The sequence below is a fragment of the Staurois parvus genome, unplaced genomic scaffold (genome assembly GCF_062004578.1).
Source record: "Staurois parvus isolate SC_StPar_1 unplaced genomic scaffold, SC_StPar_1.0 ptg000013l, whole genome shotgun sequence".
Lineage (NCBI taxonomy): Eukaryota > Metazoa > Chordata > Amphibia > Anura > Ranidae > Staurois > Staurois parvus.
Window position 1 is genome coordinate 5,962,869 of NW_028317809.1, and position 25,301 is coordinate 5,988,169.

The following is a 25,301-nucleotide window of genomic DNA, read 5'->3' on the forward strand; positions in this document are numbered from 1 at the left end:
TATATTCAATGAAATAAAAATAAAATATTAAAACCACATTTCACATGGTCCCATGGCCAATCTATACAGTCAGGTCCGTAAATATTGGGACATTGACACAATTCTAACATTTTTGGCTCTATACACCACCACAATGGATTTGAAATAAAACAAACAAGATGTGCTTTAACTGCAGACTGTCAGCTTTAATTTGAGGGTATTTACATCCAAATCAGGTGAACGGTGTAGGAATTACAACAGTTTGCATATGTGCCTCCCACTTCTTAAGGCACCAAAAGTAATGGGACAGAATAATAATCATAAATCAAACTTTCACTTTTTAATACTTGGTTGCAAATCCTTTGCAGTCAATTACAGCCTGAAGTCTGGAACGCAGAGACATCACCAGACGCTGGGTTTCATCCCTGGTGATGCTCTGCCAGGCCTCTACTGCAACTGTCCTCAGTTCCTGCTTGTTCTTGGGGCATTTTCCCTTCAGTTTTGTCTTCAGCAAGTGAAATGCATGCTCAATCGGATTCAGGTCAGGTGATTGACTTGGCCATTGCATAACATTCCACTTCTTTCCTTTAAAAAACTCTTTGGTTGCTTTAGCAGTATGCTTTGGGTCATTGTCCATCTGCACTGTGAAGCGGCGTCCAATGAGTTCTGAAGCATTTGGCTGAATATGAGCAGATAATATTGCCCGAAACACTTCAGAATTCATCCTGCTGCTTTTGTCAGCAGTCACATCAATAAATACAAGACAACCAGTTCCATTGGCAGCCATACATGCCCACGCCATGACACTACCACCACCATGCTTCACTGATGAGGTGGTATGCTTAGGATCATGAGCAGTTCCTTTCCTTCTCCATACTCTTTTACTCACATCACTCTGGTACAAGTTGATCTTGGTCTCATCTGTCCATAGGATGTTGTTCAAGAACTGTGAAGGCTTTTTTAGATGTCGTTTGGCAAACTCTAATCTGGCCTTCCTGTTTTTGAGGCTCACCAATGGTTTCCATCTTGTGGTGAACCCTCTGTATTCACTCTGGTGAAGTCTTCTCTTGATTGTTTACTTTGACACACATACACCTACCTCCTGGAGAGTGTTCTTGATCTGGCCAGCTGTTTTGAAGGGTGTTTTTTTCACCAGGGAAAGAATTCTTCGGTCATCCACCACAGTTGTTTTCCGTGGTCTTCCGGGTCTGTTGGTGTTGCTGAGCTCACCGGTGCGTTCCTTCTTTTTAAGAATGTTCCAAACAGTTGTTTTGGCCATGCCTAATGTTTTGCTATCTCTCTGATGGGTTTGTTTTGTTTTTTCAGTTTAATGATGGCTTGCTTCACTGATAGTGACAGCTCTTTGGATCTCATCTTGAGTTGACAGCAACAGATTCCAAATGCAAATAGTACACTTGAAATTAACTCTGGACCTTTTATCTGCTCATTGTAATTGGGATAATGAGAGAATAACACACACCTGGCCATGGAACAGCTGAGAAGCCAATTGTCCCATTACTTTTGGTCCCTTAACAAGTGGGAGGCACATATGCAAACTGTTGTAATTCCTACACCGTTCTCCTGATTTGGATGTAAATACCCTCAAATTAACCACTTGCCGACCGGCCGTTGTATATAAACGGCCGGACGGTGACACTGCAGGGTCGGGTGGCCGTCAATAAACAGACACAGTGAAACACCGATCGTCGGACGGGACCTCTGTACGAGGTCCCGATCATGTGATCACTGATTGGCCAATCAGTGATCACATGCAAAGTAGTAAGCAAGATGTCACTTGTGACATCATTGCTTACTATGTGTGAAATCTGTGAATGATCACAGAGGTCACATGGTACAAGGCTATTCACAAAAGCCTTGTACCATGTGACAGGATGTGACCAATCACAGCTCACTCAGTTCTTCTCAATGAGTGCATGAATGCACACAGAGAGAAAGAGAAATGATTGCTTTTACATCCTATATGGGTGTAAAAGCAATCAGTGTAAAAAAAAAAAAAAAAATCTTCATCACCCCTCACAAGTAGTACAGTGTCACCATGGTGACACTGTACTGCTAGGGTGACAGTATGTAAAAAATAAAAATAAAAATAAAAAATAATAATATAAAAAAATAAAATAAAAATGTAAAAAAAAATGTTTAAAAATTATAATTTTTGCTTATAAACTAATTTGGATTTTTTTTTTTTTACTAAAAAGATAACGGAATAAATTTTGGCTAAGATTTATGATGAAATATTATTTATTTGCAAAATTTTATAAAAAAAACACTTTTTTTCAAAATTTTTGGACATTTCATTTACATAGCAAAAAAAATATAAATCCCAGCGGTGAATAAATACCACCAAAATAAAGCTTTATCTATCTCAAAAAAATGGTAAAAAATTAATTTGGGTACAGTGTTGCATGACCGCGCAATTGTCATTCAAAGTGTGATAGCGCTAAAAGCTGAAAATTGCCCTGGTCAGGAAGGGGGTAAAAGTGTCCGGTCTGGAAGTGGTTAAAGCTGACAGTCTGCAGTTAAAGCACATCTTGTTTGTTTCATTTCAAATACATTGTGGTGGTGCATAGAGCCAAAAATGTTAGAATTGTGTCGATGTCCCAATATTTATGGATCTGACTTTATATACATCCATATCAATAAGAAATCTTGTAATCCACCAATATAATTGTGTAACATAGGTTAACTAAGCCTAAAAATATCAGTATTCAAGTAATATAAAGCACAATTATTACAGAGAGACATAAAATCTGTTGAAAACAAACATTATTTTGACACCAATACGACCAGCTTTAGAGTAAATTCAAAAGAAAAGGCTGGCAGTGATAGTCTCCATACAGCTTTATAAAAAGATCTTTTAAAAAGAGTGCTAAGAAAATCACTTTTTGAAACACAGTATTCCATAAACACCTTGTCCAAGTAGAAAGGAAAAAACAGAATTCCCAACATTTGAGAAAGGGGCAAGGAATAGTCAGTGCAGAACTGAAATATCATAGTAAAGCATACACTGGTGCAAATTTTAAAATACAATTATGGAATAATCTAACAGCGTATAGACCTAAAATGACTGCGGCAAACAAATACACTAGGTGCAAAACAGTTGCTTGTTTCCTATTGCTCTCAGCTGATTAGGCAGATATACATTAAGCTCCTACTTTCAGCTCCATGGAGAGCTTGTCTTATGTGCACTATTTAGTTGATGTAAATGTCCAACCAATAAACAATTTTTAAGGTTCTGACCATGGATGCATAAAAGTTTTTGTGCCTGGGTACCCTATTTTTTAAGATCTATAGTTACTTGTATGCATAAAACAAAAGTGGCAAGCTATCATTTTGCTATTAAGATGATTAGCCATCAACAGCCAGAAAGATCCTGGGACTTTTTAGATTTACTGTCCATTTTTACAAATGTTTTCCAGAATTATAGCTTGCCATGATCCCACATTCTACAGTATATTACAGTATTATCCAAACCAGGAAAAGATTTATTGCCCCTTGTGCCAACTGGCTTATGCAATATGCATACTAACCTAAAACTATGATAACCCCCAACTCTTCATATCCAACGTTTTAAAGATAAATCAGATGGAAGTGTGCCCAATTCATGGGCTGTGTAATTAAAACTATTTTACCAATCTCCTACATTTAAAGAAGAACTCAGGGATAGGCAAAAAATCACCCATTAGTACACCCCTACACAAAACACAAAACAGTTAATAACATTTTGAAAATCCTTACCATTTAGGAGAAAAGTCAAAACATAACAGCATCTGCTCTGCCAAGGAGGAGAAGTAACAAAAGGGATTACATCATATCCTCTGCTCTATGCAGTAAAAGGAAACTACAGTTCCCATCATCCACAAGGAATGGCAGTGAATGTGGGTGGGTACACTAGGCCTGTACATGTTGACTGTGTCTGAGAGTCCTGGTCCACCCACCACTGCAAGTGGGGCTGAATTACATCACTTCCTGGACAAAGAACTACAGAAGGGATGTGCCAAGACCAGTGATGGGTAGAATAAGAGGCATAGCAGCCACTGGTCTTACAAACAGGGAACCAAAGAAAATTACCAGTTTGATTTGAAAATGAATAGGCTATTTCAGAGCAACTACTGAGTGAACCAGAAGATGGATGACATATTCAGTGAAGGTAGGAAATCAGCAACAGGGACAAGTAAATAGGTTTTTGGCTGGAATTCTGCTTTAAAGTAATAAAATCCTGATATAACCACTGTCTAACCCATTTATGGTATTCAATTTGTTTTTTTGAACATTTTTTGACTGCCACACTAGATCAGTTGTGGATTGTCTGAACATGATTATGAAAATTATGACTTTATATGTTGAAGTCACTTGCATGAAGCTGATTCTGAGGATATGTTAATGGACATTCCTCCCTTCGTGAACCAGCAGCCAACACTTGGCATGCTGCTGGCTTTCAAACCCAGCTCTCAATGATAGCTAAGATCTTCAATGACAACTGGGACCTAATTAGAATGTTTCCAGATCATGTGATCATTATGTCAGCTCTGACATAGTGATCACATGCAGGCTGAAGGCTCCATTGGCAAAAATTAAAGCTTCCAGCCTGCAGATGAACACTACCACCTTCAGGCTGCAGTGTTAACATGCAGTGCCATCTATTTAAACATCCAAATGTTGGAAACAAATGCACTATTAAAAACAATACATTAATTCAACAATAGAAAAAAAGCACAAAAACGTATATGTCCTCAAAAATATGTATAAAAATACATAAAATATATAGCTACCTTCTCCATATTCACAATATTTGAATGACAGCAGCAGGAACCAATGGCTCCCACTGTTCTCAGCAAAGCCTATGAGAACGAGGAGAAGAGGAGAAGAGCCGCTGCTCTCGTGCACAGTGCTGGATTGAGATCGGGTTTAGTTATGTATGGGAGGAGGGGGGATGAGGGGTTGATACTTTAACCTAAACATTTTTTACCTTGAAACATTAAGGTAAAAATGTTTAGAATTTACAACCACTTTAACGTGGTATTAGACCTCAGAATCATTCAGAGGTCTAAGATTTCAGGTGAACATACTACATTCAAAATATTTTTGGGAGTATTTTGATTTTTGTCTGGTGTCTGTCTACTGTTTTGAGACAGTAGGCACTGTATGTTTTTTTTCTCTCTTAAAGGCTGAAGAACTCTGGATTGTTGGTGAACAGAGGAGATGAATGAATGACAAATAAAAAGAAGAGTATCGGTTTGGATATATTTATATGAATAAAGCACTATATGACCTCCTATAATCTAGAGGTCTATTTTAAACGGTGAGTACATTTCCAACAGTTTGAGGTCTTCATGTACACAAGATAATTTTGGAAGGTGGCACAGTATTACAGACTTGTGTGTGGGTGCACAAAAAAGTTATAAATAGAAGGGATATATATTTTTATTTTAAAGAGCACTACTATTTATATATATAGTACTAGGGCCTGTTCAAATCCCAACCACGGCACCACCTGCCTGGAGTTTGCATGTTCTCCCTGTGCCTGTGTGGGTTTCATCTGGGTACTCTAAAGACATTCTGGTAGGTTAATTGGCTCCTGTCTAAATTGGCCCTAGTATGTATGAATGTAAGTTAGGGTCCTTAGATTGTATACCCCTTGAGGGTTAGGGACTGATGTGAATGTACAATATATATGTAAAGCGCTGCATAAATTGATGGTGCTATATAGGTACCTGAAATAAATAAATATATATATATATATATATAAAATTTCTGTGGGACCTGATTAAGGACTTTATATTTAATGAAATTTGAACACTACACATATAATAAGATTGTTGACTTCAGTAGTCATAGTCCACAGTTCTCAGACAACTGTCTCCTTCTCCATTCAACACCTCACAAACAACTCCTGACAGCTTCCTGACTTTTTCAGCCCTCCCAAACAAGTGAGTTATTATTATTATTATTATACAGGATTTATATAGCGCCAACAGTTTGCTCAGCGCTTTACAATATAACGGGAGACAATACAGCAACAATACAGTTCAATACAGGAGGGTTAGGAGGGCCTGATCCTGGGAGCTTACAATCTAAGATTATTATTATACAGGATTTATATAGCGCCAACAGTTTGCTCAGCGCTTTACAATATAACGGGAGACAATACAGCAACAGTACAATTCAATACAAGAGGGATAGGAGGGCCCTGCTCCTCGGAGCTTACAATCTAGGAGTTAACCTGGAATCAGGGTTGGAAGTTCTTTCCTACCCACAATCTCTCTGAGCCTCCAAATTCTGGGTCCCACCATGTAAACACTTAATAATCCTGGTAAAGCTGAAAATCAGCTTTGCCTCTGTATTATATCACCCTGGGACTCCTCATCCTGCAGCCCAAATAATGGGAAAACATATCTGACTTCCAGGACTCATACTTGACATCCTGTACAGAGGATTCTGTTGCAGAATGGTGGATATTCAAAATGATAATGCTTTTACACTTGTCAAAAAGTACATTACAACCATTTTTCTGTGACATTTTCCTTAAATTGAGAAAGAGAAATATAGGATGAAAGAGAAAAGGGTTCAGAGGACTCTTCAGCCAGTCAGAAGACTCTTTATTGTTCAGAAAACATGGTCTTTTACTTCCCTTGTTAGGTAATCTCTGTGGTTGAAACTTAGTGCTGCATATTAAGTAGATCTTATGTTGCTTCCATTAGCACATTCTATCTCTGGTTTTGCTAAATTAATCACATTGTGCAAAGGTTGGAGGGTAGTAAGATGTTTTAAAGCCCAGCTTTCAGTTTAAACCAGCTAAATACATATGCCATACTGTATGCATAAAAAAGATATGAAAAGTCAGTTTATTTTATTTAGAAAAGTCTGTACCCTGCCAGTATGTTGTAGAGAAAGACTCTTGCTCTCTGTGGAAGCAGTGGACTTTCTGCAATTAGTTTGACTTGCCTCCTGCTGAGCCAGAGCTACAACTCTCAAATCAGCAGAGAACATGAGCTTTGCTGATTGGGGAGGTCTGGCTCTGACTTAGCAGGCAATGGGGCATATCCACTTAACATGTCCACAGGAAGACCACTACAGAAAGAACATCTCATCCCTTATAAAGAGCAGGGGTCCTTCTCTTCAGCATACTGACAGGCAACCAACTTTTTTATTTAGGCAATGTCTGCTTTCCAAAAGTAACAAATTCATGACTAATGCACCATAGATAGGCTTGTCCACTCCGACTTCCACCTTTACTTAACCATACCACTCCACACCCCCTTAACCGACTAAACTTTACAAAAAACATGACACCATTTTGGAGTAAATGGCCAACATGGCCTTTTATTAACAACTTCACATTTTAACATACATCAACCGTTCCTTAACAGAAACCAAAGAATTGTTGTTGGTCTTCAAAGGCACCCACAAACGATCCAAAATGCACCTGCGGACAACCCTATACACCAGGCCTCCAGCCGCAACCAACCAGCTCGGAGACAACCATACCGTCCGCAGTGCAGCACCACCACCTTCCAGTTAAACCTTGGTTAACTGGGAATATCCACCGGGCCCCCCATACCACGGATGGGGTCCCACACCATTGTTTTACCTTCCAAGATGAGAACCGCCTCCAAAGACCAACAACCGCCCACGAACCAACGAAAAAACCCCCCTTTCCAACCCGGTTGCCATTTTTTTTTTTTTTTTTTTTATTCTCACCTGCCTCCGGACGAGACCCTATACCCAACCAAACAGGGAGGGCGGGAGGGAAGCTCTGTTCCTTGCTACGTCCAGCTGCACTGACGCCCCTTCCGCAGAACCCCCCACCCTAAGGTACCACAAACCCCACCTACACTCCACATCTGGCCAATGCTATAATTCCCCAATCAATCCCCACCCCCTGGAGCTAAATTTAACCCTTTCCGTTCCCTACACCACTCTGGGCCTAGTCATGTATGCCCTGCGCTATTTCCATTCTTCCCTATTCGCTACGGGCATTTCTTTCTCAACTTATACCAAATGTACAAAACAACACCAATATACAATACCTGGTTACTCACAACCTTCAGCATATTATAAATATCACGGAAAGATTTTTCATTCATCATATCTTGCATGCTGGTTACATGATGGGGTCCAGGCAAGGTCAGTGCATTTTGTGGGTCACTGAACCCACTTCATCAGGAACTGTGAAGGATAGAGTTGTAAAAGAGCTGCACCATCTACCATCTGCTAAGTATTGGAGGCCACCACCTCACCAAACAAACCCCCTGGGAGGAGAGTAACAAAGACCAAACCAGCGTGGGGATCTCAGTGTCAGGACGTCCAGAGAGTTACAGGAAACTAAAAGCCCCAAGCTTATCAGTCTTGGGATAAAGATTGAGTGGCTTTGTTGTATGAAAGCTAACCTTCTAAATTACCATTATCAGTTTTTCAACAGGAAAAAGACATTCTGTACTCTTGTATATTAGAGACAGAGAGTGCAAACCCTCTGTAAGGATGGAGACAGGGATGATGCTAGCCTATTTTGTGCCCTAGGCAATCTACTTACACCCTCCCCCCCAAAAAAAAAACCAATTTTTTTAAACTGTAGAAAATATTAAATAAACAAAACATGAAACTGCTAAATTTCTTCTAATTTGCAAAAATAAGTGCCATAAGATGCCACCAGCACCAATATTAAAGACAAAATATATAGTAACGAAATATAAATTAACTGTAGTAACCAATCAGACAGAGAAACAAAAAAAAGAGACAGAGTTACAAAACTCTGCAGAGATCAGCAGCCGCCAGCCCGCTTTCAGTAAGGGACTAAGTCTAAGAGGAACACTGGAAGGAGCGGTAGCTCAGCTGCTACACTGGCTTCAGACACCCGGCATCTTCCTCTGTTCTTTCTTCTTCCCCCTCTGCCACTCCACTCCTCAGCTGAAGGATCAATCATGACGTGGTAGCATCCCACATGATCATTCAGCATCTGCTCCCCTCATCCCAACCGCTGTCCTCCCCTCTCCTCCTCCTGTCACTACCTACCATCCTCCTAGGCTCGGCTCACCTATAATGGCTCCTGCCAGGATGCAGATTCCAGGCTGCAGCTCCCAGGGAAGACAGGTGGCCTCCCAGCACTACACTGCTTCCTGCTCATACACATTGGGCCACAGTCATCCCACTCACATAGCGTTAACCCTCAAACCAGAGCACACCCTCGCCTATTGATTGGCTCCAGCTGTGTAAAAGAAGGTGGAACCAGTGCTAGAAACGTCTTATTTGGTCACTAGCCCAGCCACGGCACCTCCTGCCTGGAGTTTGCATGTTCTCCCTGTGCCTGCGTGGGTTTCCACCGGGTACTCCGGTTTCCTCCCACACTCCACAGACATGCTGGTAGGTGAATTGGATCCTGTATAAATTGTCCCTAGTATGTGTATGTATGAATGTAAGTTAGGGACCTTAGATTGCACACCCCATGAGGGTTAGGGACTGATGTGAATGTATAATATGTATGTAAAGTGCTGCGTAAATTGACAGTGTTATATAAGTACCTGAAATAAATAATTAAATTAATAGCCGACTCCCTGTTACAGTTGGAGGATTGTGTGTACTGGAGATGTTTGGACTGATCCTCGGATCAGAGACTGCTAAGAGATTTACTAAACGGTCATGTGTGTGGACACACTGTGAGACAATTGTACAGAGTAAAGATGCAATTATTCTCTCATCATTCCCTGTGTATGAGGAGAGGGAGACTCTTCAGAGAAATGAAGAATTCATGCAAGAGGTCCATAGGCCACAAAGAGAGAGCGCTGGCCTGTGCTGCACCCAGGTGCCCCTAGGTGGCAGTTCGGCCTAGGTGGCTGCCTAGTGGAAGCACCGGTCATGGATGGAGATATTATAACCCTTCCTTTAATTACCCTGTTGCTCTGGACCTGATCAGACACTGGTCTCCAACAGCAGGTACAACACAACCAGAAGAGGATGGCAGCTGGTGTTAGGGGTAGCTGCCATCATTTAATGGGGATGTGGTGCTGTATCTTATGAGATCAAGTGTAAACTCTACTGATATGGACTTCAATATGGTCCTAAGCACATTTATTTACTACAGGTACTTATATAGCCCCATCAATTTACACAGCTCTTTACATGTATATTATAAATTCATATCAGTCTCTGCCCTCAAGGAACTTTCAATCTAATGTCTCTAACTCACATTCATACATACACATACTAGGGCCAATTTAGACAGGAGCCAATTAACCTGTCAGCATGTCTTTGGAGTGTGGGAGGAAACCAGAGACCCAGAGGAAACCCATGCAGGCACAGGAAGAAAATGCAAACTCAAGGCAGTGCCGTGGTTGGGGTCTGTGTTCAAGCTTACCTTAAAGTTGTCAGATACAAAACAGGATTGTAGGGTACAAGGAAACAAGGTACAATTGTACAGTACAGGGCAGGGGCTGACTGACAATTTGGAAACTCGGGCACTGCCTGAGGGCCCGGGGTCAGTAGGGGGCCCCATGAGATTCCCCTGGTACCTTTTTCATAGGCTTTTTTGAGTTTGGGCAAGAACACAGGGGCCCCATGATCCCCTATTGCCCGGGGCCCCATGAGTTGTCAGTCCGCCCCTGGTACAGGGTAGTAAATACATATAAAAATATACAAATGGCAAATAAGAAAAAAAATTTGTGCATAAGATAAATAATGCCAGGACCAAGGAGATTATACATGAACCTACCCAGATATGAGCAGTATAATAGCAGCTGAGAAAGCAGCTGACAGCATCGGAGAAGCTACTCAACAGGAGCACCACTGCGTAAAGGATACAGAAGTGAAACTGTGGATATGAACCACAAAATCAATCCTGGAGCCCTGAGAAAATGGAGGAGGAGGGAAGGAGTAAAAAAAAAAAAAGGGGGGGAGGGCAAAAAGAAACAAAAGAAAAAAACTGAAACAGAGGAATGGAGAAAAGAAGAAGAAAAATACTTATGTAGCCAGGAGTGGGCAACCAGAAATGTCACAGACCTGTAAATTAGGGTCAGGGCTTAGCCCTGGCCTGCAAGGAGGTTCTTAGCTCAGAAGGTTCATGAAGCATCGTCCAAGAGAGCCAGATTTGGTGGCATTGTTTATAAGAATACAATTCACGCAGGGACGTAGATGGGGGGGGGGGTCAAGGGGGTTCAAACTCCTTCAGAGCATCTGCCAAAAATCCCTGCTTTGTTGCCAGCTGCACAGGGCACGAGCCACAAGTAGCAGAGCAGTCAGTGGCAGAGTGTCGTAGTGTGTGTAATAAAGCAGCTGCAGCAAGAGTCAACAGATCATTATGCTATTGCCACACTCACGCTGTTCAACGCTGGTATGTTGTGCTTGGGCTGGCTCAGGCTGACACAAATTTATACCGCCCATGGCCAGTAAGGGGCCCCATGAGAGGCTCCTGCCAGAGAGAAGACCAGGAGCCTCTAATAGGGGGAGTGCTGGCAGCTGGCTGCAGCTATGAAAACTACTTTCTAAATTGGGCAGATAGCGCAATTCCCCTTTTCTCTCCCCGCCCCTGAATGGAGGAGGAAGGAGGTTGAATCTGCTCCACCCCCTCATCCATATCCCTCTGAGTCTGCAACCCCCGGCATTCAGCCCGTGCTGTGCCTGTGACAAGTTTTGTTCAGGCGGGGTGTCAGGGACCCCAGATTTGTCCACAATCGCGCACGGGTCTGCGCATGCGCGGTATGCCCAGCCGCACCAGCGTGCGAGCATTGGGACCTGGGCACCCGCAACGGCAGCGGCGGTCGCGCATGCGCACTCACGATTGCGGATGCGCGCCTGGCACCAATCAGGGCGCAGGGCGCCCTATTTAAAACAGGTCAGGTCTGTGCTCTAATTGCCTTATGGTCTTACCTGTATCCTGTGTTCCTGATTTAAGATTGCTTTGTTGCCGATCCTGCCTGACCTTGTTGTGCTGATTGTCTCCTGCTCTGAACCTTGGCTTACCTGACCATTCTCCTGTCTAATCCCACATGTTTTGATCTCCTGTTACCGAACTCGGCTCGTGACCAGTTTATCCTTCTGTCTACTGTTTTGTACCGTGCTGCCTCCACCGCTACCGGCCTGACCTGCCCGACTCTACTCTTTCTACCTCCTTACATCAGGCTCTCACCTGCTATACACCTCCGGCAAGCGCTTCTACCACAGCTGGGTGCACCCAGGGGCCGCGACCTGGTTTCGGCCTGCTCCAAGTCCATCCCCACCATCAGGGGCCCTGGTGAACAAGCAGGTCGGGGCTTAGATTCCGCGCCTTGGGGAATTCCGGTCTGTGGAACGCTAGAGGCTACCGCCGGTAGGCCCCTAACACTGGGAATTTGAAACCAGCAGCAGCAACTACATCAATAATCTGGAGAGCAGCCTTGTGTGGGGGAACTGTGACTGTGTGGTGGGCTGTGGATGCCGCTGAGTTTCAGACCGCCTTCTGCCGGCATGACATGGTACATAGGTAAGTCCTTGTCACAGTGCTGGAGAGGAGCACATAAAACTTCACATAACTGTATTTGCATTAGAAAAGGGGTATGGTATTGATAAGATAACAGTGCTGGGGGACATCTAGGGCGTATGGAGGGAAAAAATGGTGAGGGGGGATGGGGGGGGAACTTGCATGGTCATAGGTATTAAGGGGTGACAGTGGGGGGGGGGATGGGTAGAGGGGTCACATTGTAGGGGGGTATTGAGGGGGGGATAATAGGTAGAGGGGTCACCACAGTGCTGGAGGGAATGGGTAGATGGGTCACAGTGAGGGGGGTATGCGAGTGCATGTGTAGGGGGGTTATAGTGCAGGGGTATATGGGGGGGTAAATGAAAAGCGGAATCAGTGCAGGGTGTATTGGGGAGGAATGGATAGAGGGGTCACAATGCAGGGGGTATCGGTGGGGGGGAAATGGGTAGAGGGGTTGCAGTATGGGGGATATCTGTGAGGTAGAGAGGTGACAGTGCAGGGGGTATCTGGGGTGTAGAGGGGTCACAGTGCAGGGGTGTCAGGGGAGAGAATGGGCAGAGGGGTCAACCATTGCTGTCTCTTGGAAAAGTAATCCACCAAGAATCGCTTCTCAGAGATGTTTCATGGGAGGTGATACGTTGCCTTCTCTCAGCCTGCTATATCCTTATAAATGCTACACCATCACCCTGCAACCGTGTACGTTTTGTGGGACAGTTGCAGTGCAGCCTCATATACAGTTGCAAGAAAAAGTATGTGAACCCCTTGGGATTACGTGGAGTTTTGCATGAATTGGGCATAAAATGTGCTCTGAACGTCATCTAAGTCACAACAATAGAAGAACACAGTCTGCTGAACATAATCCTACACAAACATTAGATGTTGCCATGGTTTAATTGCACATAACATGTAAACATTCACAGTGCAGGGAGGAAAAAGTAGGGAGGCTCTCAAGTCTCTGAGATGGTTCCTGATTGATGTTAAACGAGAGCTGTCTTTCTCCAGCCTGTCAGTCTTTTTCTATCACATCAAAGGGGTGTCTCCTGAGAACAAATGACCAATCATCCAGTTTGGGGACGGGTGTTAGGCGGTAACCAAGGTTATGACCAAATCCCTTACAATTTCATACTAAGGTCAATAACCTTCAATAGGTACAGGTAGTATCCTAGCAACTGGCAGATTAATATTTAGAATTATATTCCAAATGCAAAGATACCAAACATAGCATACCCTTGTTACTCAGAATAAAAGAGACTGCTTTTTCTCTCTTGCAGGTACTAGTATAGTGATGTAAGGTCTTGGGTAACTCATATTAAAATGATCTATCCGAATATATACAGTCATGGCCGAAATTGTTGGCACCCTTGATATTTCTCCAGGAAATCATGTATTTCTCACGAAACGTATTGCATTAACACATGTTTTGCTATACACATGTTTATTCCCTTTGTGTGTATTGGGACAAAACAAAAAAAGGGAGGAAAGAAAGCAAATTCGACATAATGTCACACAAACCTCCAAAAATGGGCTGGACAAAAGTATTGGCACCCTTTCACAACTGCGGATAAATAAGAATGTTACAAGCATGTGATGCTCCTGTAAACTCACCTGGGGCAAGTAACAGGTGTGGGCAATATAGAAATCACACCTGAAAGCAGATAAAAAGGAGAGACGTTCACTTAACCTTTGCATTGTGTGTCTGTCTGTGCCACACTAAGCATGGACAACAGAAAGAGGAGACGAGAACTGTCTGAGGACCTGAGAACCAAAATTGTGGCAAAATATCAACAATCTCAAGGTTACAAGTCCATCTCCAGAGAACTAGATTTGCCTTTGTCCACAGTGCGCAACATTATCAAGAAGTTTGCAACCCATGGCACTGTAGCTAATCTCCCTGGTCGTGGACGGATGAGGAAAATTGATGAAAGATTGCAACGCAGAATAGTCCGGATGGTGGATAAGCAGCCCCAAACATGTTCCAAAGACATTCAAGCTGTCCTGCAGGCTCAGGGAGCATCAGTGTCAGCGCGAACTATCCGTCGACATTTAAATGAAATGAAACGCTATGGCAGGAGACCCAGGAGGACCCCACTGCTGACACAGAGACATAAAAAAGCAAGACTACAGTTTGCCAAAATGTACTTGAGTAAGCCAAAAGCCTTCTGGGAAAACGTCTTGTGGACAGATGAGACCAAGATAGAGCTTTTCGGTAAAGCACATCATTCTACTGTTTACCGAAAACGGAATGAGGCCTACAAAGAACAAAACACAGTACCTACGGTAAAATATGGTGGAGGTTCAATGATGTTTTGGGGTTGTTTTGCTGCCTCTGGCACTGGGTGCCTTGACTGTGTGCAAGGCATCATGAAATCTGAGGATTACCAAAGGATTTTGGGTCGCACTGTAGGGCCCAGTGTCAGAAAGCTGGGTTTGCGTCCAAGATCCTGGGTCTTCCAGCAGGACAATGACCCCAAACATACGTCAAAAAGCACTCAGAAATGGATGGCAAAGAAGCGCTGGAGAGTTCTGAAGTGGCCAGCAATGAGCCCAGATCTAAATCCCATTGAACACCTGTGGAGAGATCTTAAAATTGCTGTTGGGAAAAGGTGTCCTTCCAATAAGAGAGACCTGGAGCTGTTTGCAAAGGAAGAGTGGTCCAAAATTCCGGGTGAGAGGTGTCAGAAGCTTATTGATGGTTATAGGAAGCGACTGATTTCAGTTATGTTTTCCAAAGGGTGTGCAACCAAATATTAAGTTAAGGGTGCCAATACTTTTGTCCAGCCCATTTTTGGGGTTTTGTGTGACATTATGTCATATTTGCTTTTCTGCCTCTGTTTTATATTTGTTCCAATACATACAAAGGGAATAAACATGTGTATAGCAAAACATGTGTTAATGCAATACCTTTTTTGTGTGAAATACTTGATTTTCAGGAAAAATATCAAGGGTGCCAACAATTTCGGCCATGACTGTACTTCATATTAATGTGCCCAGTTTCTGCTGAGGTTTATGAATTGTACGAAAAATGACTCATGTGGAATGTACGTTTTATGGCACGCTCTAGCCCTATAGGCCTAACAGGTCATAACTGACTGAGTTATTGTTTTACAATCGGGCAGAGGAAAGTGGTTTTCAAGCAGACCCCCTGGAACCAGACTAATTAGCGGTTTACAGCCCTGAAGCTTATCTATCTGTGTTTTATTTAGGATAAGAGATCCTCTTGACCTCCATTCAACTTATAGCTATGCATTCCATTGAAAAGGGAGGAGGGAGGACAGGAGAGAACATGGCTGAGACCTAACAAGATGGCTGTCAGGTACAGCTTCCTTGTCTCTAGTGCGAACAATCGTCACACCACCCACCGCTCTCTACACCTTGTATTTCCATTGGCTTGCAGTACTTCCCACCTTGGGCTTGGGGAAGAGGAGTTTTGCCTGGGCCCTGGCTCACAGAATGCAAAGCTTGCATAGGGCATAGTGTGGCTGCCGGTCCGCCGCATAAATTAACTGCAGCTCTCCAGGTCACGGGTGCGTCCCTCTTTCCCTTTTGGTCTAGTCTCAGAGAGTGTCCCCAGACTTACCACTGCTGTGCTGCTGCTGCCATTCTTCTGTTCATACTAGGTAACTCTGATAGACTGTGTGGCAACTGGCAATGTCAGTGACTGAGGCTGGGCTGAGTATTCCATTGCTGTTGTGTTAGGCCCTGTTCAAATCTAGCAATTTTTTTTATCTCATGCTTTTAAGGGTAGAGGAGAGATCTTGGGTCTTATAGACCGCAGATGACTACATAAAAAGCTTTATTGCTATCACAAGGGTTGTTTACATTTCTTGTGATAGCAATAAAAGTGTTAAAAAATAAGGAGGCCAGCTCGATCAACAGGACTGGCAGATCATGACCCAAACATTATCCAAATACTCGAAAAACATACTTATTTTGGAAAATGCCTATAAAATCTTCTGTAGGTGGTACTACACACCAGCTTGATTGGCCCGTTTTATCACATCTTACTCACCAAATTGTTTTCAGGGTTGCCAACAGGTCGGCACCATAGCCCACATTTGGTGGTCCTGCCCTTGGGTATGAAGACTCTGGAACAGGGTTTATGCCCTCCTCCGCATGTTTCACACAAATATTAAACACAACCCCTATAAGGTGCTATTATTTAAACCAATAGAAGACCTACTCCACCCCGAGCGACAGTTGGCATCACATTTGTTCACAGCCACCAAACTGACTATTGTGAAAGCATGGAAAACCCCCCTCCGCAGTTTTGAGGCAGTCAAACATCGAATGAACTTTATAATGGTTAATGAGAAGTTGACAGCCATACTGCTGGACACGCATGGCAAGTTCCTCTGGACTTGGCAACCTTTGATTAATATAGCCAGCCACCTAGGTTTGACAATGCCCTTCTGTCGCTTTAGCAACCCTATACCGTGATCCCCCAGGAGCCTTTTTCTTCCTCCTTATTTTCTTTTCTTTTTTTTTCCCCCACCCCAGTCCATATCACTCTTCCCATCTCTTTCCAATAGTCCAGTTCATGTCAATAACCTTTCTCCTCAACCCTCTCTTCCTACTTTTCTTTTTCTTACTAATCTTTCTTTCTCTCCTACCTTTCTTTTCAATTTTCCTATTTCTGCTACAGTCTTACAAGACATTCTCTTTTAATCTCCTACCATGGATCAGATCACTTTTCTGGATGTCTTGAAGTCAAGCCATCTTCCCCATTCCTTTATAAATTTTTCCATTTTACCTTTGTCTATATGATATAACTCATCCATCTTGTTTATATAATCAACCCTCTCTAACCAGCCCCTCATTGTTGGAGGCTCCTGTACCTGCCAGAATTTGGGAATAAGCCCTTTAACCGTGCTAATTAGATGGTATAATACACTATTTTTATACTGCTTCACCGGTACATCTGACCTATAAAATAAACACACCCAAGGATCCTACTGTATAGTTGTCCCCAGTATCTCTTGTATAAATTGGATTATATCTTGCCACAACCCCTGTATTTTTTGACAGTCCCACCAAATATGTGCCATTGTTCCCTTAGCTCCACAATCCCTCCAACAAAGCAGTGAGACTTCTACTCCTTGTCTATGTGCAACACTCTGTGTCAAATACCATCTCGCTAAACATTTGTAATTAGTTTTGACCGTGTTCATATTCATCAACCCATGCGTTAGCTTAAACATTTTATTTTTCTGTGATTCATTAATTTTTTTTCCCAGTTCCCTTTCCCATTTCTCTAAGAACAGAGGAGGACCCACCCCCCTCATTTCAGTAAGAATCTTATATATCCCAGAAGTGACATGTTTTGGAGCCATACTAGAACCCAACATCTTTTCGAACGAGAGCATGTCCTTCGCCATCCTCAGGGGTTGAGGCAACTTCGAAACAAAATGTCTTAATTGATAATATCTCAATACATCTAATGCCACAAATATCTCTTTTTTACTCTTTAAATCTTGAAAAGTGCACAACTTCCCCTTAATTATTATATCCCCCAACCATGCATCTACATCCTTAAACCATTTCCCCAAAATATTATCCTTCCCTGGCGGGAAAAAATCAGTTTTCACCAGGGGAATCAACAGTGAATTATACTTCCAATCCATTTGTTTATGTATTCCATCCCATACTCTTAACACCTCCTGCGTCAGTGTACTACTAGTCTCATCCATAATACGAAACTTTCGTGGTATCCAAATAATCCTCTCTAATCGTGTGTTACTTAAAGTGCCTTCTATTTTAACCCAACTCTTCCCCTGTGAATTATGTGTCCAGTCTACAATTCGTGACAGTATCACCGCTGCGTAATAATTCTTAATATCAGGCAAATTTAATCCTTCTTTTTCTTTCTTATTACACAGAAGTTCATACCTAATTCTTGTTTTTTATTAGCCCATATATATATTTAAGTATTAATTTTTTTATTATCGCAAAGAAGGATCTTGGATTATGGACTGGGAGCATATGAAATTTATATAGGAGTTTTGGGACTATCACCATCTTAACCAAACTTATACGCCCAATCCAAGAGACCCTTTACCTTGAAAGTCTTCTCAGGTAGCCCAATTCCTTCTTCCTCCATAAGAATGGGAAGTCCTTTTGTAGAGTTTGAGTCTCTTTCTTTGAAACATTAATATTCAAGATCTCTGATTTTATGGGGTTTATTTTCAAGTTTGAAAGCTCTCCATACTCTTTTAGTAATCTCATTAGGTTAGGTAACGTTAACCTAGGGTTCACAGTATACTGTATAACTGCATATCATCAGCATATGCCACTACCTTATGCTCTACCTCGTCTATCTTGATTCCTCTAATATCTACACTCTTTCTTACAGTCACCAACAAAGGCTCCAAGGATAAAACAAATAATAACGGGGATAGGGGGCATCCCTGTCTTGTACCATTGTACATCTTAAAAAACTGAGAGAGAAACCCATTTACCTTAACTGCCGCTGTCGGGCAATTATAGAGCTCCTTTATCCAACTCATCATCTTAGTACCTATTCCCAAGACCTCTGGGGTATTTATCATGAACCCCCAGTCTACCCTGTCAAAAGATTTTTCAGCGTTGATCGACAATATAATTGTTGGTAATTTTTCTCTTTTTGCCTTCTGTAAAAGAAACAATGTTCTTAAACCATTATCCCTCCTTTCCCTTCCTGGGACAAAAGCCCACGTGATCTAAGTGTATCCATTCAGGCATCAGCTCTTTTAACTTGATAGCGAGCACCTTCGCAAACAGTTTTGTATCTGTATTTAGAAGTGAATAGGTCTGTAACTAGCACATTGTGAGCTATCCTTTCCTTCTTTTAGAATGATCGTTATATACGCTTGCAATGATTCTGCTCTTATTCCCATTCCCTCTCCTAAGGCATTCATATATATATATATATATATATATATATATATATATATATACAAAACTTAAGGACCAATAGATGTCTAAATTCTTATAATACCCCACCGTATACCCGTTGGGACCTGGGCTCTTCCCCCCTGCTGTATTCTTCAAGGCCTTATTAATTTCCTCCTGGGAGATAACTTGTTCTAAAGACACTAATTTTTCTTTTGCTATTTTTGGCAGGTCTGCTGCCTTTTGATATTTCAGCCGTTTCCCCCTCAGCTTACACTATACAGCTTACCATCGAATTTTTGGAACGTTTCAGCAATATTGGTGGTGGAGTAGACCAGTTCTCCTTTTTCGTTCTTAATTTTTTCAGTATAGTTTATTGATCTCTTTTCCTTAAGTCTTTTCATCAGATATTTTCCTGGCTTATTCCCCCACTGATACCTTTCCTTTGAAACCCTATTGAAAATCCTCTTTGATTCCTGTTCCAATAGGTCTTTTAACTCTTCTCTTTTGAGTATGATGCTTGAATAAACCTCTGTGTCCTGTATCTTTTTGTGTGACTGTTCAAATCTATACAGTTTCTCCATCACCTCCTTTATTTTTCTCTCACAATCTTTCTTATTTTTGGCTCCTGCGGCTATCAGGATTTCCCTCACATACGCCTTATGTGCTTTCCAAATGGTGGCCACAGAGACTATCTTAGTTTTGTTTAGTAGAAAAAATTGCTCTATTTCCTCCCTTAGTCTCATCTCTATTTCAGGGTCCTGTATAAGTGTCACATTTAGTCTCCACATTGCCCTTTTGTTCCGTTCTCCTCCTTCCTTTAATCCTGCTGTAACAGGAGCATGATCCGAGATAAATTTCAATATTAGATTTAACCAATGAGTCCAATTGTCTATGCTCGATCATTATATAATCCAACCGTGAGTACGATCTATGCACCGGAGAGAAGGCAGGTATAATCTCTTTCTCTAGGATGTTTCACCCTCCATATCTCCATTTGATGTAACCTCTTTTTCAACATTCATAGTTTTTACCTCCTCCTCTCTGCACGTTCGATGACGTATCCATCCATGGGCCAAGACAAAAATTAAAATCTCCTGCCAAGACCAGCATCCCCCTCTTAAACTCTATAATTTTCCCCAACACTCCATACAGAAACAATTCTGGGTTTTGATTCGGGCAATAGATATTAACCAAGGTATAGTTTTGTCCCCATATTTTACCTCTTAAGCATAGGAATCGGCCTTCTGGGTCCACCAATCTCTCCTCCACAGCAAAAACCCACATAGACTACCCATCTCATGGACCTTCCTCCCACCCCACCCGCCCTCATCCCCTCCCTCCCACTGCTCCCCCTCTCTGCCTCAAAGTCTTTATGAAAGTCTGCACGCAATATTTCTTTTATGCTTTCAGATGTATATTGGTAAATGGATGCATTAGCCCCCCAGTACATATACAGTAGCTTATTCCTTCACCTATATACCACCAATGAGATATGTTGAAGCATACAATAACCAATCCTATCCTGTTTTATGACAGAAATGTTTAACTCTGTTATTCCTTGACCACAGAAGAACTACATGTTCACAACTAACTATTAGTCACAATGATGCTGATTCGCTATGAGATTTGAAAATGTTCACACAATATATTGTTAAAATATTCACATTCATGTGTAGATTAAATAAGTAAATGGGGATTTTCTTTTCATGTGATTATATAACTGATTTGAATCCTCACAAAATTTGTGTGAACATTCTCAAATCTTTCAGTAAATCAGCTTCAATGCCTAAGTTTATATAATTTTTTCACACAAATAGAGCTTTCTTTTGGTGGTATTTGATCACAAGTGGGTTTTTTATTTTTTGCAATATAAACGACAAAAAGACTGAAAATTAAAAAAAAAACAATATTGTTTACTATTGTCGATAATTTATATCTAATAAAAACAATTTTTAAAAAATCAAATTTTTTCATAAATTTTGTCCAAAATGTATTCTGCTACGTCTTTGCTAAAAAAAAAAAAATCCCAATAAGGGTACATACATTGGTTTGTTTGAAGGTTATATCGCCTGCAAACTATGTGATGTATACTGGAAATTCAGTTTTAAAATTTTTTTTGTACAACTAATGGCGACGATCAGTGACTTATTGTAATGGACCACCTGACAGCATCTCTAGCAACCCACTGGTCGGGCTTCCCCAGAGCGCGGAGTCTAAGTTCCGGAGCACTTGTTCACCAGAGCCCCTGATGGTGGGGATGGACTTGGAGCGCTCCGAGACCAGGTTGCGACTACTGGATATACCCACCAGTGGTAGAGGAGTCCGCCAGGGGCTCCCACGGGGTGATAGTCTGATGTGAGGGGACCAGGGGGTCCTAGAGGGATGGATGGATGGAGGAGCGAAAGCTAAGTCAAATAAGCCGAGTCGGTAGCCGGGGGGTCGGTGCGGTACAAAATAGTAGGCAAAGAATGGTCGGGTCACACGCCAGGTCAATAACAGGAGATCAGATCTAAAGGGGAACATCCAGGAGTGAAGTCAGGCAAGCCAGGGGGTCAGGATAGGAGAAGGCAGCAAGGTCAAACAATCCAGATCAATAGTACTCACAACACAGGTATCAGATAACAGGAATCGCAGAAAGACCATTCGGCAACAAGTGTCTGTGCAGGGCTGGTTTAAGTAGCCCGCCCTGCACCTGACAGGCGCAGCCTAGGTCCTAGTGCCTGCCCAGCACTGTCATAGACGACGGGTGCGCCTGGGTCCTAGTGCCGTGCTGCCTGCATGTCTTGACAGACACCTACGCATGTGCAGACCCATGCGTCGCGATGGTCCCTGACACTTATATTGGGACTGCGATAGTGGAGCGGGCAGTCTGACACTAACTGACTCTGGGGGGAACTGATTAACTGCCACTGACATCACCAGAGACATTAATACAGTGATCAGTGATAATATTATACACACTGTACTAATAACACTGGCTGGGAAGGAGTTAACCCAAGGGTGATCGAAGGGTTAAATGTTTGCCTAACTATGTGTAATGTGTGTAAAGTGTGCTGCTTTTACTAAGAGATCTCTAAGTTTCCTATCCCCTCTTTGCAGGGATGAGAAACACAGAGCTCTGTGTTGAATGTCAACACAGAGCTCTGGGCTGTGATTGTACCCAGCCAATCAGCAGGTCCCAGGCGTGAATCATTGGCCGGGACTTGTTGACAGGTTCCCTCTGTGTTCAGTCCAAGTGGGTGACGGCTGGGGGGGGAACGCATGCACTTGCCTGAAACCTGGTGGTATGTAGTAACGTATGGGTACGTTGCTTTGCCTACAGCGGCTCCCCGTTTGTATTCAATGGATAAGGGAAATACCGCTCAAGCAAACAATTGGTATCAAACCAAAACAGGTGCAGACCCTGGCTCACCACCACATAACATGCATAAGAAAGAAGGGTTGGCCGCACACCGGAGGCATGATGAAAAATGTACAAATGATTTATTGATCCATAGGACACCAAAAGCATTAGGACATGTGCATGGATGATAACGCATTTCACACAATCACATGCTTAGTCCGTACTACATTGTGGGCGATAAGTGGTTAAGAAATAAAAATCTCCCTGCAGCATGCAGTAACAAAGGACATCATGAACTGTCATGTGCTACAATTTATTAATAAAAGAACGTTCTCACTGTTACCTGTGGTTAGAAGATTTATTATACTGCAGGCAAAGGTCAATAGGCCTTGGATCTGATGCAACAATTTTAAGCAAGTATGAGCTTTAATGACTGTATAAGATTACATAACTTATGATATTTTTAAGCTTGAAAAACTCCTTTTAAATCTTCTCAAAAGGCTACTAATTTTTAAAACCTAATTCTGAACATCTCCGGAAAACATGGCTTACTAAAGTCCACAGAGGGCACAATCTAACAAACACTTCTTATATAGTACATACTGTGTCTTTTAGTACGTTACATTTAAGAGGAAGAAACAATATGTTCCAAAATTTCACTGGCCCAAAAATCACAAGCTTTCTAATAGGCAGCCGATTATTCATAATGTGTCAAAGTGAATTGCACAGGATAATTAGACAAAAGAAAATAAAAATCTTTTGTGAATAAACCAAAATGACTGTTTACTCCTTTGATTAAAAGGCTGCCTTTCTAATGTAAAGACCATGCTAGCTGATTGAATTTGTAATTGAATTCACTTGAATGAAATCTGTGGGTTCTTTTTTTTTTCAGAACTTTTCACTGTACAGATGGCTTGAAGCAGCTGCTATCATCAATTTATTCAACACGGAAAACCAGAAGCCACAACATCTAGACAGGCACAACATAATTAGAATACATAATAAATATTTTTTTTTCAAGCATTTATGTGCTCTTTCTTAAAAAAACAGTGTTGTGTTCATTTCATGATTATACCTCTATACATTGAACATCCGTATACTCTAAATGATCTAGGAATAGCTAAGGGTGGGGATGCGGGTTCTGCTTTCTATTTGCCACTTTCAGTATTAGGACCCTTCTAAGATGGCAAGCTTCATATCTATACTCATAGCAGCTTGACAAATATTGGAAAAACATTATAGGCATTGACATTTATGCAGACCAATGTCAGATGAAGCTTGCCTTATGCCACTCATAGAAGGCAAACCTGAGACAAGATCCTCTCCCATTTTATGGTAGGAATAATCAGCACAATGAGAGGACAATTTATTTTGTCCAGACTAGACCTATTTTATGTAACACTACTTTCTCTCTTCAAAAGTTGTCATATGAAAGTTTGAAAATCCTGCTTTGGCGTGTTCTGTTGATAACTTGCATATTGTAAAAGCATAATGTTTCTGTTCAAAATCTGCTTAGATAATGGCATTTGTGACCTTCATAACCTTTTTTAGGACTTGAGCAGTCAATGTCATTAGAGTCAAAGTGGAATGCACTAAAGGACCTATGTTGAAGCAGTAGTAACTATGCCAAAATTACAGACCCATCTCTCTTTTGAACTTAGATATCAAATTTGTTATTAAAATTTTGGCCACAGGACTGTTGCCTTATATAACAATTATTGTAAATCTAGACCAGGTGGGCTTTGCCTCTTCCAGAGAGGCCAGGGACAATATGATTAAGGCATTTGCTATTATACATGCTGCCTGTTCCAGCTTCATCCCTCTATTGTTGTCATCAACAGATGCTGAAAAGGCTTTTGATATAGTAAACTGGAAGTTTATGGAGGGGATGTTGGCCCACTTGGGCTTGGGTAATAGGATGATGGCCTGAATTAGGGCAATTTATTCCCACCCCATAGCACAGGTAAAGATAATGGACATTTATCCTCCCCATTTCAGATTACCAATGGGACCCTGTCATTGCTGACTTTTATTCTCACATTAGAACCTTCATTAGGAAGGATCAGGGCAAATCTGAGTATTGGGCCTATTATAGGTAAATCCCCTCCCTTGAAAGTAGCAGCTTACACCGATGATCTTCTCTTTTTCATAACCAATCCACTGGTGACATCGCCAAAGTGGCTGAGGGAGATGGAGACATTTAGTGACCTATCATATTTTCATATAAATTACCAAAAATCTGAGGCCTTGAATGTTTCTCTTTCAGAAACTGCTGTATGACTCCTTAAGACTGATTTTCCATTTAAATGCGCAGATATATCAATCAGATACTTAGGCATTAATCTCCCTTAGGATGTCGCACTCACTTTTACCCTTAATTATCCTCCCCCCTTCTCCAACAGATTTAGCAAGACCTGCATAGATGGCATACAGGGACCTTTTCTTGGTTCAGTAGATGTAACATTTTAAAAATGAACATCTTATCGTAAACTTATATTATACTCTCCCAGTTCGTTTGTGACTTTTTGGAACATCTTAAACATGCAATTTCATTGACTTATGACATGCCTACCTTGCCCAAACTAGGTTATAGATCATCATACATTGTTAAATGGAAACGGGATCTTCATATTTCATTCACCT

At 41.8% G+C, this 25,301-nt stretch overlaps 1 long non-coding RNA gene across 1 annotated transcript in view; it reads left to right on the forward strand.

Annotated features, from left to right (window-relative positions):
- Positions 1-23,681, forward strand: part of LOC149473588 (uncharacterized) — a 35,272-nt gene extending 11,591 nt beyond the window's left edge. The window contains exons 2-3 of the long non-coding RNA XR_016312558.1: positions 5,165-5,299; positions 23,551-23,681. This is a non-coding gene — a long non-coding RNA (uncharacterized LOC149473588). The remainder of the gene's footprint in view (positions 1-5,164; positions 5,300-23,550) is intronic.
- Positions 23,682-25,301: the final 1,620 nt, after the last annotated feature.